We start from the raw sequence: 15,434 nt of genomic DNA, 5'->3' as shown, positions 1-15,434 counted from the left end.
CCACAACTTGTTTATCGACTACATGAACTGTTCTAATACCATCCCTCGGGTTTCCATACTCAGCACAGTGGGTCGCCATCTCTTCAATAAGAGCCCATCTCTTATCATCGTCGGTGTTCTTTTGAAATCTTCTGTTGGATGATGCATCAAGTATGGCTTTGTGATCATCGTATAGCCTATTTTAGAACTGATTGGACAGGAACCACGGATCAAAACCATGGTGAGGAATAGACCTCACCAACCTCTTGAAACGGCACCAAGCTTCATAGAAAGTTTCATCCGGTGCCTGTTTGAAACTTGTAATCTTGGCCCTCAGCTGATTAGTGCGCTGCTGAGGTAAATATCTCTTATAAAAAGTAAGAGAAAGGGTCTCCCAGTCTGTAACCCCCGCGGCCGTGCGGTCCAAATCAGTCAACCATTCCCTAGCTGAGTCAGTCAAAGAAAAAGGAAACAGAACCTCCTTAATCTTGTCTTGAGTTACCCCCTTTGTGGCGGGGATAGTAGAACAGTAGTCCGTAAAGACCTCCATATGCTTCCTCGGGTCTTCACCTGCCACACCTCTAAAGAGATTTCTCTCCACCAGATTGATATAGGACGGACGGATGTCAAATGTATTCCCATCCTCAGTCTGGATGTTGAAACCTTTTGGAATAGATGATGCTTTAGGCTCCGAATGACTAGCAATATTCGGCATCTTTACTGGTTGATTTATAGAACTGAAAGTGTCTTCTTCAAAAGATGGATTTTCTGTAAAAAGGAAATGCTGAAGTTCGGGTTCCAAAGTACTCAAGGCTTCCTTTCGTGATTCTCTTTGCAGACGGAGTCTATGCCTGAACAGCCCCTCTGGTTCAGAATCAGCTGAAACTAACTCTAACCTGTGTGACCTGGGCATACACAACACTGAAAGAAATTGAATAAGAACTGCCTCAAGGAATAAAAATTCCCTGAGATGGATAAAATAAACGAAACAAAGACAGATAGGGCAATTGCCTCCCAGGCAACGGCGCCAAAATTTGACAGGGTTGTCGTATACCTATCAAAAATAACTAACTAAACTAACTGTATAGCTAGGGAAGTCAGGTCGATCTCCTCAGGGAGGCAAGATATCTGTAAAGGTCCGTCTATTTGGTCACAAATTGGGAGGGGGGGGGGTTGTATTTGGTTTCCTAAACTAAAAGCTTTAAGGCAAGAGAAATAAGGAAAGAGGAATTAAGGCAGAAAATAGAATTAAACTATCAATAGAGAGGGGACATGTCAGGATTTCAGTTCACTACGGTAGTCCAGTGACTCAACTGTAAACAACTTAGATAAATTACTGCGAGACGGATATGGAAAGGTCCTTCCGGTCCACTTTCTATCCTAAATTACCACTAACTTAACTTCCGTCCTCGTCAGGGTAGTCTACTATTCATAGCAGGTCTATTTAGTCCAATCTTCCGATCCAGGATTAAATTTAACCAGATTAAAAAGGTGACTCAGAATCGTGCACTCAACTAAGTCGGTAAATACAGTTATATTGCTACGGGGACAGAGTCTCACAAATAATTCATCTAACTTATTTACTACATCATCACATCTCTACCGTAGATCCCCTAATCCCAACATGAAATGATTTAGCTACTCATATCGCTAATGTTGTCAATAATAACAATATTAAGATAACTGATGTAAAGCATGATGAAATAGTAATTAAAATGCATAAACAAAGATTAGGGCAGAAATTAAGGAAGAGCAAAACAAGTAATTAAGATGAATAAATGAAAGATTAATATTAAAAGGGAGAAAGAGATTACAATCGCAAGAATCCGGCGTAAAGAACGAACAAATCCGAGATAAATAACCCCGAAAACAAAGTTACAGTGAAAGGAAAAGAGAAGCGCAGTCTTTACTGTGAAAGATGAAAAGTAGGATAAAACTTGACTAATGAATAGAATAGATTAGATGCTAATGACCTAGTTATTATGCGTTTATATAGAAAAACTACTAAGTCCATAAGCTAAAACACGTTCACGGACTAAATTAAGCCCATGACAGCCAAAACCACTCGATCGAGTAGTCCGAAACAACTCGATCGAGTAACTCTTCAAGTAATCTACTCGATCGAACAGAACTGTTACTCGATCGTGTAACCCCTAATTCCAGCACTTCTTGATCGAGTATAAAACTACTCGATCGACCAATTCCACCATAAAACCACTCGATCGAGTGGTAAAACAGCTCGATCGAGTATTCTTCTTCCAAAACAGCTCAAACTCGTGACCGACTGCCTCGTAGACCGTTCCTTCACGCATCCCAACGCAAGATCTCACTCTGAAAAATCTCGCCTCCTCAAAATGCAAGCGAAAAGGACGAAAATGGTACGATTCCACTACTTATACGTTCATTCCTACAAAACGGACAAAACGAACCAAAGTAGCCAATTCGGGGGCAAAATGCAATATAAAAAGTATGGAAATACATGGAAATACGTGCTAAAATAGGCTAAAAAAACTATACAAAATGCACGTATCAAGTCCTGAGAAGTTTCTAACTCCCCAGCGAGTGCCGATTTTCAAATGGAAGTCACATAGGTCTTTCAAAGATCCTCACAACATCGTTCATGATCCCGATGCAACACTCTCACTAATTGGTTTTCCAAAGAGCCTTGCTCAGATGATTTATCCCCACGACGTTCATTTGGGACCCCCAGATAGTTGGCGTTCGTCGCTCCCTAGCCGAACCTATAAACGTTAACCTGGTTGGAAGTCATTACCGGACAATACCTTGAAATAAGCCTGATGTTTCAGGCTATTTCCTACAGTCAATCATCCGACCATCGATGGCTGGCGAGCCTCAAAACGCACCTTAAACACCGGCTGGCGACCCTTTGCGCGCAAAATATTCAAGGACATATCCCGATGATGCCTCAGGTATGACTCCTTCTTATGGCTAGCGAGCCTTTATACGTAGTCTAATAGACATTAAACGACACGAATCGGAAGTTGACAGACTCTAAACTATTCCCGATGGCAGGTCCTTGACTCGAATCCCTGAGTCGCCTCGACGTCGCCCTTCCCGACGGCAGGTCCTTTGCTCAAACTCTTTTAAGTCGCTTCGACGTCGCAATGGTCTTCAGTTTATAATCTTCGATTGACCTGGAGGCTATACTTTGACTTTCGCCCCATCCAAGCCTCAGTCAAAGTGGGGGCTTTGTAGATACCCAGTATCTGCACTTTCCAAAAACCACCCGATGATGATCGGACTATAACGTGTTTTTGATATGCGTGCGTGGATTGGCTATACATGAGACGGTTTAATCCATTACTCGGATATGAAAAATGATTTCATAAATGGTTCTCTAACTTCATTTGCATTAAAATAACACTATTTAGAGTTAAAACCGTCTTCGGACCCATAACCGACTCATAAACCCGCAACTCGAGTCAACCTGAGTCAAACCGAGTCAACCCAAATCTCGAATGTCGAAAATAATGCCATGAATGTCTTTATCATGTCATTTCCATTAAAATGACCCTAATTAGAGTCAAAACCGACACCGGGCCAAAACCTGACTCGAAATTTAAATCCCGACTCACACGGGTCAAACCAGAGTCAAGGACACAAAATACCTACCTCAAATAACACCCAAGAGTAAGCTTACACGGCTAAGCAGCCATCAAAGACCACAAATTACAACCAACAAAACATTGGTTAGAACAAAAGGAAAATCCAAATTTCTCAAAGGGACAGTACACCCCTTTCAGTCACTAGGTAGCTCGCGCCTCTTTAGGCATGCCCTTGGCCAGCAAGCAAATTTAACCGACTTGCTACCACCCCTATTTCTCTATAAATACCCACCTTCACACACCACAATATTCACGCGAGCGTCCGCCCCTTCACCTCTCTCTTAAACTTCTAGACTCGACTTCCTAAGTCACAAAATCGACACGTGTTTTCGACCTACCGATTGAAAACACAAGCCTTACACCTTTTGTTTGGTACCGTCGCCGTGCATTCGACCGACTCATTTGACCAACTCAATTCATCAATCAACATGTTTTAATTAACATATTTTCAACATATTTTCAAAACAAAATCCTTTTTTAAGGCACTCTTTTAAACGTTTTTGATCGCGAGTAGTCACAACGAGAAAACCGTCTCTAAAATCGTCTACCATGCAAACATCAATACACGTAATTTTGAGGGTGTAAATATCTCACTTATTTCATATCTCTAGTGTTTTTATGAGTTTATGAGCATGAACAATGCATAACACGATTCAAACATAGGTTAGACGAGCCAAAACATAGTTTTGGCCTGAGATAGAAGCTCCTTGCTATGCAGGGAGGCTCGCGCCTCTTGTGGGTGTCCAGGTCAGACTCAAATGTGTATGAGTTTGTCTTTCCTTCAACACTTTCTTTTATTTTTACTTCTCTCCTTTTACGATTTTTACCATTTTAATTCATTTTTATGACAAATATTCTGACCATTACAAAAATCATCTTTGGTTCTTTATACCATGACGGTTTATTCTGTGACTCGGTGATATTATTGGTTAATTACATTGTAAAGGGTATTTTAACCCTCTTTTCTTCTATTTCCAATTTTTCTCATTTATTTACATTAACAAACATATTAGTCATAATTCATAAGTTCTTTATACCATGTCGGTTTAATCCGAGTACGATGACAAACTTGACTAATTACAAAATAAATGAACTTAACATAATTAGTTCAAATCAAACATTTTCCTTTCACTTTTATTTCATTTTATTTTCATCCTTGTCCTGGCCATTTTGCATGTCACCCTTGGTTAAAATAAATACCATGTCGATTTAATTCGAGTACGGTGATAAAATGGTTAAGAACACATATTTTACATTTTTATTTGTAAACTATGCTTTTCAAACTTGCAAATCCGACAACGAATATTACTAACACAATAGTAATTATTCCGAGTGATGCAAACAACATTTGCAAATCTTTAAAAACAAATAATACGGTTTTAAACAAACTTTTTAACAAACAGAAGGCACCTCTTGGCTCGCCCCATGGCTCGCGCCCCAAGAGCCTGCCTATTTCCATCTTTCAAAACCTGGGCAGAGCCCCTTCCCTCGCCAATAGGCTCGCGCCCCAATGGGGCTCCCTTGCACTGTTCTGTTTCGTTTTAGCACTTGTCTAGGACGATCCCGATTACGGTTAACCCGAATACATGACGGATCAGATTGACAAGTTTACGTTTTTACACTTTGTCATTTGACACCCCTTTTCAAATAATGGATCGTGTTAAGCATCATAACCCGAACTTGGTAAATGGATGTTTAATTTCCTTTTTCACATGCAAATCAAGCTAAATCCAACTTTGACACCAATTTCTTGGTACATGCATAAACAACCGACTTAGGAAATATTCACATGTTAGGTTAAGACTTTTGAATGCGCATTCATGCAATTAAACCGTTTTATCAACCCTTGCACTTAAACAACCACGATCGATCAGTAGAGGCCGCTAACGCGGGCGGGATTGGGTGTCCGATTAAAAGGCTTCCCAATACGTACCCTCACCCCTTACTCAGAACCTTTGGATAGTGGATGGCCTTATCCAGGACGTACGAGAGTTATTTTAGGCATAGAATGCTAAAAGGGGGACGAGTCCTTATCTTTAGTACCTATGTCAAGCACCGCTTTTTTCCTTGGTTGACCTAGGTATAAAGTGGATTCGAACGGGTTCCAAGCATCCCACAAATGCTTGGTGGCGACTCTGAACGTCTCAAACATCGTTTCGTGACCTTTGCCGAGACGAAACCGACCGATCTAAAGCGATCCAGTCGAAAGCATTCTTACGCCGCCGAGCGTGGCTTTCAAAGAGACCGATGTACGTCCACAGATTGGCTTGGCGTGCATGTGGCCCATGTCCACACAAATCTCTCGATCGAGTTAACTGCCACTGAAAACAGCACATAGCTCGTTGATTCAGCTTCCAAGACGTCTTCACGCATCCCAAGACAAAAGTATTTCCACTCCAAATCTTCCATCTCCTAAATGCGAGCTAAAAGGGACAGTAAATAGCTCAATTCTGATTCTTTCAGGTCCATTCCTGCAATTAAAGCCAAACGAACCAAAGTAGACTATTCGGGGCATTTCGTAGCCTAAGACTACGGAAATTACATAGAAATGCGTGCAAAAAGGATCTAAAAAGACTATATAAAATGCACGCATCAGAGACGCACGTCCTCCCTCTGATGGACTTTCATCCTGCACTAAGGGACGCCCGTCCTGAGCCTGGGGATGCCCGTCCTGGTGCTGGGACACCCGTCCTGACGGTCAGCTTGTTTATTTGAGCTACGATTGTATAACGGACGTCATTTCCTCATTCGGACTCCTATTGGAGTGATTCAAAAGTCTGGACCACTTAATTTTTCGACGCCGTTTCTTCTAGCATAGTTTCAGAGCCAAAAAAAGCAAGTCTTGGTTTGGCTCCAGGCAATTTCCTCTTGTAATGGCTCCATTCACGTCATCCTTGCCCAACAACTTGTGGGGATAGATTCTTGGGTCGTGGGGATTGTCCTTCATTACCCTAAAACTTGCTTTATTGAGCTACGACCTTTAGCCTTAGTCTCCTCTTCGATGCTTGGTTGTTGGATGCAATCAATTTAGCTCCGATTTACTCCGTTTAGGAAACGTTAGTGCTCCTCTCCTACCAAGGACACCAAACCTCATAGAATATGCATAATAGGAAGCTAAAGACAAGAAACGACCCTAATATACACGAAAAAGCATATTAAAGAGGCTAGTTTAGGGGACTAAATGTGCGTAAATACGAGTCACATCAAATATCCCCAAACCAAACTTTTGTTCGTCCCGATTAAAGAGGTGACTAAAACTATGACCTTTATTTATACTAATCTAATAACATAGCCGATATGAGACAATTAGCGGGTCTCACGCCGTCCCTTCAACTCACAACAAGACATCTATGAGGTAAGATGCCTTCTTGCAAGGCAAGGTGGGGCTTGCCAAAACTTTGATGCACCTTACATTAAGCACATAAACAAATCAAAGGATGCATCTACAAAAGAATAGCCACTTTCCTCATCTAAGTGGCGAAAATCAACTAAAAGGGAAGCAATTTAAGGATACACATTCCATCATAAATACTAGTTCTCCAAGCCACTAAGTCCAAGAGGATACAACAAGTCACCTCCAAGTGGTGTCAAACTAGTCTACTTTCGTCCACAATTGCTAAATGCTTTCGTCAAGGGCGATCGGATGGGGTGGAAAGATGATCCCTATGATGTTAGTGGCATATTACATGACAAATCTCGGATTCTCTACAAGTGTAAAGACCAAAGATCATCCCAAGCTCAACAAGGTGGCATAACAAAAAGGTTTTTGGGAATGAAGTGCTCAAGTTAATTAAAACAAAAGCAGTGGATATAACTAGCATTCAAATTTTGGCCTCATTTCAACTTCCGCATTTCACATTTCAAAACTTTAAGATAGGGTTTGTCCCTCATTTGCTAGTGTCCTTTGCTTTCGCCAATCGCTTATTAGGCAACCGGTTAACCTCTAGACAATAGCTTTTCGGGGTGATAGTCACTTTGTCTTTGGGCGGTTGAATTCAAAACCGTGTGGGGGCCAAATTCAATGGATCCCTCACCAAAGCACATTCAAGTGGTACGCCTCCATCAAATTTCTCGGCAATTCAACAATTCAAAACATTTGAGGTTTTGTTGGCAATTAAAACACGATTTCACATCACAAAACTTTTGAAATGAGCATTTCAAACTTATTAATGAAAAGTATTTTTGGGTTGTCAAACCACCAAGTCAATCAAGGTCCCCTAGATAAGTTGATCAAGTCCATATCACATCATAAGGTTGGATAGATGACTCACAAGCAAACCCTTGACTGGGCTTTAGACCATTGGACAAAAGATACTAGTATGACACAACCTAGGGTGTCTTGAATGCATTCTAGTAAACAAAGTCTCAAGAAGAAAAATTATCTACAAGGGTCTTATATACGCTTGTCAAACTTCCTAATTCATTTTCACAAAATTTTCTAACATGCAAACTAAATGTCATGATGCAACTAACACATATACAAGTCTAATGCATATGCTACTATCAACTAGTATGCCAAGTAATCTAAATGCAAGCTCCTAACAACATATAGGCACGAAAAACCGCAACACAAAACTCCACAACATCCTCATACACATACAGCCCACCCTTCTTATAAGTAAAAAGAAATGGAAGGGAGAAATGATTAGAACAATTATACCATGCGGCCTTCTTATTCCCTTAGGATATATTTCAAATGGAGTGGCGCACCTATATGAGAAGAGAATAATACACACAAGTATATACAATTCTACACTACTAAATGAAAGAACATGTTTTTTGGTTTTTGAAATATTTCAATTTTTAGGGATTTTGTTTTTATGAAATTAAAAGCATATTTTTGAGATTTTTCAAGATTTTTCAAATTTTTATAAGTTTTTGGAATATAAATTCCCACCCCCACTTTATTTTGGACATTGTCCTCAATGTACCACGTAGGAGTAGGAATGAAAATGCAATGCATGAAATGAATTAATGCATTATCTATATAAATGGAACTATATGTCATATGTCACAAATGGTGCAATTAAACTAAACTAAGCTAAAGTGATGCATGTTTTCTATTAGTTAGAAAGCTAATTTAAATTAGCTTAGGACACTTATGATCAAACCTCCCCAAACCAATTTAAACACTATTTCTAGTGTTGGAGAAATGAGGTTTGGTCATGAGTGACCATGCATGAATGCGTGAGCTAAATGCAACTAACTACATGAGCTACATGACATATATTACAATGCAAGCTATGCTATATGAACTATATAATGCAAGTGTGATATGGAATATAATACAAATACAAGCCTAAACTATATGATTAATTATAATGTATGTCACTTCATGGTTTAACCTCCCCAAACTGATTTTAAACACTATTGCTAATGTAGGAAGAAAGGGGTTTAATCATGAGGTAACTACATAAATTCAAGGTATATGTAGATATATGACTATATGCAAGTGCAATGAGATGTAAATTGGAATGTAATCTAATCTAAAATGTAATGCAATGCAACTATACATGAGAGATGGGGAAAGAAGGGAGTCCTTCATTTTCTTCATTTCTTTGCATTTCCTATCTTCTTATTTTCATCATTTTCCTTCAAAATGCTCAAACAAAATATGAGATCCCTCCCTTTCATCTCTCATGCAATAATTAAATGAATGTATGCAAAATGACATTAAATGCATATATACAAGTTAATGGTTATTAGGGAACTCCATCAAACCAAAGATCGTTAATTAATAATTTTATACAAAAATATCACTAGCACTCAAAGCTCGTAGAAGTCGGTCAAATTCTTGGGAGTGAGACATAAATAGGCATGAATAGCAACACAAGATTATGCAATTAAATAATGCCCAAGCAATAAACCGAACAAGCATGTGAAGAACATTATGACAAAAATTATAGGAAATATGATGGATGGAAGGGACATGAAACGAGTAATTGCTTAACACTTCACTCAACTCGTCCTCCAAATAGTCAAAATCACCACATTCAAGGCAAGTAATCTCACTTTCATCCAAGGTGACTTCAATGGTGTCTATTTGGGGTTTCCAAATGTCATCATATTCCTCATCCCAATGAGGACCATTAACAAAGGGGTTGTTGTAACAAGGCTCAAACAAAGATTCACCAATATCAATACATTTGTCTCCCTCCAACATGTCATCCTCAAAGGGTGAGTTTTCACTCAAGCTCACATCCATCTCACTCTCAGCTTGCCCATTAACATCAAATTTCATGGAAGTTGGGTTCATTATTACACAAGAAGAGTAAGATAATGGGGACCAAGCATTGGTTTCACAATCAAAAATGTACTCCTCATTATCATCACTCTCTTCATCTATCACTCCATCTTCCCAAGGAGGGGCAATTTTTTTCACATAGTAGGTAGGCTCTAGGTTATAGGAAGGTGTCTCATTCTCACAAATCTCATTTTCATCGTAGTTTTCCTCAATGAATTTTTGAAATGTGGTTTTTATCACTTCCAACATACCTTCCTTGGCACTTTCAAATATGTCATGCACAATTTATTTAAGACATTCGGTGGCCATGAACTCAACAAATTCGCAAAACTTCTCACAACTCATCTCACATATCCTACCACCACTCAAGTGAAATGCTAAGTTATGGGTTTCAAGGTTCATGCCATCACAAACAACACGACATGCTTCCCAATTTGAAAGAGTAAAACCATGATGCAAAGCATAAGTCATATAATCTTCAAATCTTGCAATATACTTATCAAATGATTCATTTTCAAATTGCCAAAAAGTGAAAGTAGACATGTTGAACATATAAAATAAAGCAAGTACAAGAAATAAAATTCTCAAGGAACCAAGATCCCTCAAGAAGAAACATAACTAAAACTAGACAAAAGAACGATTCAAATACATAACACCGTCCCCGGCAGCGGCGCCATTTTGATGCGATGGGTCGTTGTCCGCCGTCAAACACATTTATATCCAACTACTAGCATAGCAAGTAAGTCGGAGTTGAACCTAAAGGACGGGGGTATGAATTGTTCAATCTAACTGTAGTTGCACTAGATTTCTCACAATTGATTTGAGTTGATGGTTCTAAACTAATGAAAGCAATAAATAGCAATGAAAGGTAAAATAAGCAATAAAGGAAAGGATGTAAACAAATGGTAAAAGATACTAGGGTTTCATGGGATCATCGGGGAATCATGGTAAGATAACGTAAATGAGTCACATAGATGCAAGCAATTATTATTGTTGGAATCGAGTTAGTTTATGTCTTACAATTCCTAGAAGACTTAGGTCTCAGAGCCGAGTTGGTCACAACTTTACAACACCGACATCTACGTGGTTCTCCCTATTCAAATATATGCATGGTCTAACAAGCCTTGAGTTAGTTTATGTCTTATAAGTCTTGTTGAAAAGATAAGAGAATCATGTTAGGTTGTCAATCAAGCATTTCATCAAACATAACATGTGCATAAGTTAAAAGTACAATAAGCAAACATTCATGTGAACTCATTAAGCATAGATCTATCCCATGATTACTCCCCTAATCCCCCACTTACCCTAGCTAGAAGACTACTCACTACACATCATTATTATTATTATTATGCTAGTAATGGTGTCAAACATCACAAAACAAATGAACATGATTGTTGGACAATATAGATATATGATTAGTTTTGATAATGACAAGTATGTACTTTATATTATATATACTCTTGCTTGTAATCGTTTGTTTAGTCTTTAATAGATTGATTAAACTTTACAATTTAAGCAAGTAATGTTATAGCAACCTTGGCTATAACATTGAAGATTTTTGAAGCATCGTTCAAGTAATGTTATAGCGGCTTGAGCTATAACATTGAAGATTCTTAAAGCGTCATAGTAACTGTAACAAGTTTCAAGTATGATGATTACTCAAGCAAAAGGCTCGATCAAGTCTATAACAAGCTCAAGATGAAGAGCTTATGATCAAGATAAAGAGATGATCCTACCACTGAAGATCTCCAGGAAGATTATCTAGTATAGGACATCGTCTTATAACGGTATTTAAAGAAATGATTTTGGTAAGTAACGTTATAGCTGTTTTGGTTATAACATTGCCTACCAGACTCAATGTTATAGGTGATTTACCTATAACATTGAGTTGCAGTAATGAAAACGCACGACTTGAGTTTCAAATTGTTTTGAAAATAGTTTTTCAAATCTTATCTTTATATTCTTTAAATGAAAAACCTATTTTATAGTAGATTGAAGTTTGCACTTGAATTGGGTTATGAATAGATAATTACCCTTTAGTTAGGCCGACTTTGTGTGATAACTTATGGGTTGTTACTTGGTGGCTAACTAGGGTTTTGTACTTACTCATATCTAAACCCTAATTTGTTTAACCTAATATCTTACTAGGGTTTCACATTGGATGTAGTAGGTTTATGGGTCGTCTCCTACTCGTGTAAACTCCTTGTGCAAGTAAAGATTATGGTAAATCTAAATAAGATTATTATTAAAGATATTTTATATCTTTATAGTTATTTAGATTTATTCTATATTTTCTACTAAGATATTGCTAGGTTAAATAATAAGATTGGATCTACTACTTACTATATACTTCACACGTGATCTATATAGTATCTAGGGTTTATGGTAAAAATCTTAAATAAATATTTGTTAGAGATATTTTATCTCCTTATATTTATTTTATATCTTTTACCTAAAATATTGTTGGATTAAAATAGGAAAAATATATATCTTATTCCTACCTTAACCTACACGACATCCTCTCCATATCTAGGGTTTAGATAAAGATCTTAGATAAAATATTTGTTAAAGATATTTTAACTCCTTATATTTATTCCATATCTTTTACTAAGATATTATTAGAATAAATAAATGGATTAATATCTTTTTCTTGCTTGGATAAGAATCATGTTAAATCAAAATAATATTTGTTAGAGATTTCTTATCTCCATATATTATTTTTATTTTATTCTTTCCTATCTTCCAAGATTTTATGAGTTGTAAATGATTAAAAATAAGATTTAACCTAATTTCTTCCTTGTGCAACAATCCACACGGCATCTAAGGTTTCTTAGAAGAAACCTAGATCTCCTCTCTACTATAAATACTACACATGATAATTCTTTTAAAACCACTTTTTAATATTCGAACAAAACATCATTTGCAAACGTTTTTAATTTTATTATTCTTTTTGCAAGTAAAAATTGTTTTTGAAGAGTCATGTGCTATCTTATATTGCAATTATTTCTAAGTATCGTCATAAGATAATAGCGCTTAAATATTGTTTCTTACTCGTTCATATTGTGAACACTAGAAGAACAATCAAGCACTTTCTTTTTTTTTTGATGACGAGGGGGTTGAGTCCCCCCCGGGCCCATGCATTCCCGCACCACCACATGGACCATGTAAGCCACCCCCTTCGGGGGCTGCAGTGGCCAAGTGATCATCGCCCCAGCTGGTAGTCGAACCTGGGACCTCTCAACTCCTGCATTTCTGCAAGCTTCAAGGTTTAACCCAGCTACCACTGGACTAACACCACTTGGTTAAAATGTAGTTGGTGAGGTTTGAACCCACAACCTTTTGGTTAATGTGCACTTGCTATTACAACTGTGACACATTCATCTTGTTAAAATGTTGTTAGTAAGGCTTGAACCCATGAACTCTTAAGGCATATAGACTTGTTATTACCATTGTGACACATTCATCTCTTTAACAATCAAGCACTTTCTTAGTAACTTAAGATAGTCAAAATCGAATATCTAGTGATATTCAAATTGAGTTATAACTAGAGTTAGTTATACGAGTTGGGTTGATAATTTTGTAATCCGGAGAAAGGTACGAAAATTATTAATCGAGAATAGTAGACGTAGGCTTCGACGTGTGAAGCTGAACCACTTCAAATATCGTGTGTCTTTGCAGTTTTCCCTTTCGTTCATTTCATTACGTTCATAATCACTTAGTTAATTAGTTAAAGTTTAATCAATAAACTTTAAGTAATTAATTACATTGATATAAAATAAAAGGTGGGCATAAGTTTTTAAATACTCAAATCACCCCCCCCCCCCCCTTCTCTCTCGAGTATTTCGACTGTGATAGACTCTTCAATTGGTATCAGAGCCTCATGCTCTTGACTGCCTAACCGCAAAGAGGCTGATCCGTCTATCTTTTTATATTTTTATTTTACTTTAATTCCGCTGCCTTACACGTGTGAAATGGATTCCAAGTATCTTAAGTGTCCTATCTTTGATGGGAAGAACTATGGACTTTGGAAAAACATGATGACACACTACATAAAAGGACATGATTGGGAGTGTTGGACGATTATCAAGAATGGACCACACAAAATTTTGATCGCATCTTCGGAAGGCACTACTTATAAGAAAAAAGAAGAGGGCTATATTGAGGTTGATTACAAGAACGTTGAGAAAAACTCGAAAGCGATAAGCCTGTTACAAAACGGCATGACATCGACTGAATTCGATCGTTTTTCTTCTTGCACTTCGGCCAAGGAAATATGGGATGGTCTTGAGTTTTACTATGAAGGAACGTCGGCTGTTAGGAAATATCGTATTGACTTGCTGATTCAAAAATATGAACTGTTTAAAATGGAAAAGAATTAATCACTCGATAGCATGTCAGCACGATTTTCTACTATAGTCAATGAGCTGAAAAACCTTGGTAAAACGTTTAACTCCGAGGATATTGCTAGAAAAGTACTTAGGAGTTTAACCAAGAAATGGCGTCCCAAGGTCACAGTTATGGAAGAAGTCAGGGATCTCACCTCTCTACCTTATGCAAAACTTATTGGTGCTCTCATGGCTCATGAACTCGTCCTGGATGACGATGAGGCCGAGGCCAGTAACAGTAAGAGCATGGCTCTACAAGTTTCTGTTAAGGAAGATGATGATGTTGAAATAGAGGATGAAACGGTTTTGTTTGCAAAACGATTTAATAAACGAATTTTCAGAAACAAGCAAGCAAAGTCGTTCAATAACAACAACAAGTCCTCTAATAAGAAAACTTCTGAGTCAAAGAATACGTTTGCTAATATAGGATGCTTCAAGTGCGGAGAATCCAGTCATATGATTAAGGATTGTCCCACATGGGAGAAAATTAAAGACAAAGCAAAACGTGAGAAGACCAAGAAGGAGTTTAAGCAGGTAATGATGGCATCGTGCTGGGGAGATCTCGACACTGAGGACGACGAAGCATCAGAAGAAGAAGAAGTTGTTAACCTATGTCTAAGCAACGTAAGTCTTGACCTATTTTCATACAGTGATAAAGATAGCGTGGACTCCTATTGCTGCTTTCTAGGAGATTCTTATTCAGAAGAAGAAGAAGAGGTAAGCTATCTTGAACTTAAGAAAAGTGTTAAGAAATTGCCTAAGAATGCCTTAATTGAATACTTTGAGCAATCTCTTGATAAGTGTCATGAACAAGAGTTGGAATTGAAAGACTTGAAAGAACAAATTCTCGATATTGCTGAAGAGAATCATCTCCTTAAAGCAAAGGCCAGAAAGCTCAAATCTAAAGTTACAGCTAATATGGCTACAACTTCAGATGTGACAAATGCTGAGAAGAAGGCTTTTGAGTCTAAATTTATAGCTAATGAAGCTATAACCTCATACCTGAAACCCAACATTAAGCATCTTCAAGCTAAAGTTACAGCTAGTAAAGCTATAACCTTGGAATTGAGGAAAGTCAAAGAGCTTCTTGAGTCAAAGGCTACGGCTAGAGAAGCCGTGATTTTAGATCAAAAGAAGGAAATTGAATCTCTAACTCAGCAATTAAAGGAATCTAAAAATGTTCTATTAAATACTAAAAAA

At 37.8% G+C, this 15,434-nt stretch overlaps 1 non-coding gene across 1 annotated transcript; it reads left to right on the top strand.

The window, feature by feature from the left end:
* The first annotated feature begins 212 nt into the window (after positions 1 to 212).
* LOC141639132 (small nucleolar RNA R71) lies at positions 213 to 318 on the top strand. Its single transcript, XR_012542383.1, has one exon. It is a non-coding gene; the product is annotated as a small nucleolar RNA R71 (small nucleolar RNA).
* The last annotated feature ends 15,116 nt before the right edge of the window (positions 319 to 15,434 follow it).

Source organism: Silene latifolia, unplaced genomic scaffold (assembly GCF_048544455.1).
Source record: "Silene latifolia isolate original U9 population unplaced genomic scaffold, ASM4854445v1 scaffold_280, whole genome shotgun sequence".
NCBI classification, from domain to species: domain Eukaryota; kingdom Viridiplantae; phylum Streptophyta; class Magnoliopsida; order Caryophyllales; family Caryophyllaceae; genus Silene; species Silene latifolia.
Note: the sequence above shows the minus strand (reverse complement) of the source record. Positions and strands in the feature narration are given on the sequence as shown.